Genomic DNA, 4,834 nt, shown 5'->3' with positions numbered 1-4,834 from the left:
ATAAAGACAAAGCAATAAACATTTTTATAGTGTTACATTATATGAAATCATGATGTCATAGTCACCGTGGTAGACTAGCATGATCGCAGGTTAGAGATAATCTCCGCTTTTGCACTTACAGAAGACAGAAACTAGACCTGCTGCAGGCAAATTATGTTTTGCTGGTCAAACAGCCAGTTAGACTTGATAAAGTTTTGTGAATATCTTAAGCATGACTCATAATCCAACAGGCATCTATTCTTTGGCATAGTCGCGCCAAATAGATTAGGAGTTGTGTTTCCCTGATTTGTTAACTAACAACTGGTGATTTTAATGTTGCCTAAAATTTTTGTATTCAATCTTTTAAGATGTGTATGGGCTTTGTTTGTTAAGTTTGGGTTAGAAATAATTAAATTGTATGGATATTTCACAGCAGCAATTTATGAATTTTGCAAAAAAACATTTTTGGCAAGTTTCTTAATCAGTTATTTCCATAATCATCAAGGACCTTAACTTGGTGAGCAGCACTTATTCAACTATTTCTTAAAATAATATGTATATTTTATTATGCTCAGATATAACAACACTGCAAATATATGTAGAACATATATTTGCACAAAAAATTATTTCAACAAAATTTAGTAAGTTATTTAACAACTAACTTGTCAAATGGTTTAGGACTTACTAAATCTTTTTCTTTAGATGGTAACCCATATTCTTTTACAATGGAAAATGTATATCAGCTCATGAGAGTTCACTTTTAAGATCGACCTGACGAAAATCTGTATCGATACTACAATATTTAGAGAAATCTTAAATTTAGCATTGGATTCCAAGCACATATTGGAATTCTACATGTACTCTAAATAGTGGAGGATGTTTTATTACTTCAAATGAATGACTGAATAGTGAAGATATATCATGGAATGGGTTGAGTAATAAGCAGCGGTCTGGTATGATCTAGTCTGGTATGAATCCACAAACTTGGAGTTGTCTTCTATATGCATCAAATAATACGTCTTTAGCCTATGCTGAATGTGTTTGTTATAAAACAAGTGTTTGATTATCATAGCCTAAAGACGTTAAAGGCCATTAAAGTATTAACAAGATGGCTATTTACTGTCAATAATTACCACGTATGCAATCATGTGTGCAAGCACGATATAAACTATTACATTTTTCATTAAATTATTTGGAGTAAATGATTAGAATCCAAATTGCTTGCTTGCATCGAAGTCGTCTCCCATACAAGTCGAGACTACATTTGTATTTGTAATACAAATTTCTCAAAGTTGGTCTGTGTATCTGTCTGTGTATGTCCAGCTATAGCTATTAAAATCTTGGAATAAAGAATCTGTATTGCAAAAGATTTGATCTCAGACTCTCCCATTCACCAGACCAATACCTTACCAATTAAGCCAAACGAGCTTGATGAAGATTGGCTAGGCAATATATGTCGTCATATAGGTGCAAACAGGCTACTGCTCTCCATTACGACGCAGCAATGTGATGGGGCAATGTCATGGAGAGCGGAAGCGTAATTTTATGCACGCTCAATCGTGAGAGCAAATATTTAGCTCTTATTAGTAAGCTTACTCAAATTAGCCATCGGCAATGTGCCAGGCTAATAGCAAGTGGCAGGCAACTACATTACCCCCCATTGTTTATAAGCTGATTTTTATTACCCGGGCAACGCTGGGTAGCACAGCTAGTTTGTAATAAAACCTAAGCTTCACTACAGCAGTTGTGTTTGTCCGTTTGTGTCCGAAGCCATGTTAAGAGCGTTAGGAAGAAAGGTTGCCTCCTACAGGAATCTAACTCAAGTACTCCGTTTTCCAGCCAAGTACCATCGACACTACTCGACCACCTTCCCACATCTGAGAATAATTGTATACATACTTATTACACATGATGATCTCTCACAGCTCACTAGACTACCAGGATACTAGTATTAATAATAACAGCCATCTTGTTACATTGTGAAATAATTGTATAGATAGTTATTATACATGATGATCTCTCACAGTACACGAGACTGCTAGTGTACTAGGCTTTACTACAGTAAGAGCCGTGTCCACCCATCGCCACGATTAGAGGTTGGGGAAAAGTTTTCTTCATATCGTTATGAGACCCAGGCATTCAGCTTGCTAGCCTGATATGTTAACACCTGTGCCAATCAGTCACTTTCGGGAGTGTTAGAATGATTGTGCACATATTTGTCTTTGCTCTATCAGCACACCTGAAGACCTCTCACAGCACACCCGACTACCATCGTACTCATGTACTATGAATTCACCAGTGCAGGGTTTTGACGTGTTTGAATATTTTAGTGATTCATTTGATGAACTTGCAAAGGTTTTCAATAAATTAACCAGGACACAGAAGATAATTTTGTTAAACTGAAATCATATCGTGGTGACCACAAGAAATGTCAAAGAAGGAATCCCGTTTGAGTTGGGATGAACGTAGCAAAGCAAACACCACCCGTTTTATTGCAGTTACTGCTAAAGGCCACTGCTTTACTCCATGTAAATTATGTTGACACCGATTTCTCGCTGTGCATGCTGATTGTGTGAATCTGGTCACATTGCCAACAGGACGGAGCAGGTATTCACGCTTCAGCGGGTTTCTGAGTAAGTTATATACGCAATTCGAACTGGTACAAGCATCTAAATTGTGATCAATCGACAGGAATAGTATGACTAACAACGCTGTTCTTCCGCAGCCAAAACAACATATGACAAGTATGACAAGAATATACATGTATCTACATTTATAATTTCCCTTTTGTTGCGGAGGCGCAGAGCGGTGCAACAGCACCCATGAAAGGATTACAGTTAAATCTCTATGCGGTATATGTGCAGGCAAGTCACTTGAAGTTTTGAAGTAAAAAACTTACTGTAGCACCCCTTTCCTGTCTACTTGTACCACCAGCTCTACGTGCAATGGAGGCCAACTGTCCAAACTTTGTTTTTATGAGTATATGTATTTATCTTCATTTACTATAATTTCCCTTTTGCCATGGCGCCGCAGAATGGTGGCACGGTTGGCGTTAATTGGTGGCACAATGGTTGCACAGTTGGTTGACACTAATGGAGTCAAACCAATGGGATTATGTGGTGGTAGACAGTGGCAACTATACCAATGTAGCAATTGAATGGCTAAATTTTTATCAATGCAGATGCAAGGAAGAAGTTAGGCAAAAATACATTATTTTCAATCTTTACTATAATAAGAGCCATATTGATCAGAAACCGTGCTTAGAGGTCAGGAAAAACATTGCTTTTTTCAATATTTGACTTCATGAGTTTCGGTGTGGTAGACCAACACTCTACTGCTCACACCAATTGGCACCAACACAATTGGTTGCTCACACCAACCTTATTACACCTGATGATCTCTCAGGCTCCAGGGTTCTAGTGAGAAATAAAAAGAAAATGGCATTTAAAGTAAAGTAATACCGACAAACGTTCACGTAAGAAAATATCTTTTTTGTACCAGCTCGTTGATATTTCAAAACCATTTTATATTAGAAAAAAGGTTCCCATTAGAGTACATTGTTATTTTTTTCAATTCCAGTCCACAATATATTTTAAGTAATTACATATAGCAACCACAAAAGTGTTCTTTTTAAAGCTACTTAAAAAACTAAATAAAAATATTCAATTATATTTAAAACTAAGTTATCAAGGAGGTTTATATTATTACTTTCCAATAGAGCCACCTGAACAGAGAAACAGGCAAGGCAATAAATAGGTTTGAGAAAAATAAATATGTCGTCCAACTTACTCTCACACTTAATATAGTTCTAAATAACTTAATTCAAAATGTAATTATTGTTTTTGAATTATATTTTTAGTGTTTACCATCTTTCTTACTTTCACTTATTAAGCTGTAATGTTTCATGAAAATTTAAAACATATTTTGGAAATTAATTAGTTCATTTCGAAACAAATACTTGCTGAAATTTTACGCATGTTGAAAGTTTTGTATATAAAAGTAATCGTAAGTCTAGACATTGCTTGCTGCCAGTCGTAAGTACATTACGGTCATTAGCTGATAAAAGCAAGGGTGGCTTGAGCAAATACTTGGTAAACAACATCAAATAAGTCTGTAAACACCGGTAATGCAACTTAAAAATGTTCACCGACAATGTTCTGAACATTGGTGAACATTTGCTATGGTTGTATTTAATACTTACGCATCTAAACTAATATGTCAGGATGGTTGAGTGGTCTAAGGCGCCAGACTCAAGTATCATTGCTTGCACTGTAATAGTGTGTTAGTGTTTTGGTCCACATGTGTGGGTGTGGGTTCAAATCCCACTCCTGACAAGTTTTTTTACTTTTTTAACAGAAAAATGAGAAGAGATATTAGGTGTTATTCAACTACGTATGCCCATTGCTGAGTTGCTCAAAAAAGCAATCAACAAAATGATCATGATGATGGTACAAACCTACTCAATGGAAAGTAGGTGTACAGCCTTTCATTACTTACTTGACAACAAAAATTTAGAACTTCACTAAGCAGCTAGTCAGGATGGCCGAGTGGTCTAAGGCAATACATTTCTTGAAACATCATACCCTTTGAGGCTATCCAGAAACCTAAGATTTTGTTGTACTACTCTTTTCTGACAATTGAGTCCACCTGAGTATCAATTTGAGTCCACCAGTGTCAGCAAATATCAGAAAGTAATTAAAAAGACTATCCGTTGCATAATAATCACATATTACGAAGCTTTCTTTAAAACAAATTAGCCATTTGGAACTTCAACACTGATTCTATATATACATAATCACAATAATCTCACAAACATACTCGCATATCAGGAGAGATAACTTCAACTAGCAGGATA

General features: G+C 35.9%; 1 non-coding gene across 1 annotated transcript; it reads left to right on the top strand.

Annotated features, from left to right (window-relative positions):
* Positions 1–4,196: 4,196 nt before the first annotated feature.
* Trnal-caa (transfer RNA leucine (anticodon CAA)) lies at positions 4,197–4,313 on the top strand. The gene is made up of 2 exons: positions 4,197–4,234; positions 4,268–4,313. It is a non-coding gene; the product is annotated as a tRNA-Leu (tRNA).
* Positions 4,314–4,834: the final 521 nt, after the last annotated feature.

This window comes from Watersipora subatra, chromosome 8, assembly GCF_963576615.1.
Source record: "Watersipora subatra chromosome 8, tzWatSuba1.1, whole genome shotgun sequence".
NCBI lineage: Eukaryota > Metazoa > Bryozoa > Gymnolaemata > Cheilostomatida > Watersiporidae > Watersipora > Watersipora subatra.
This window is presented reverse-complemented; position numbering and strand designations above follow the sequence as displayed.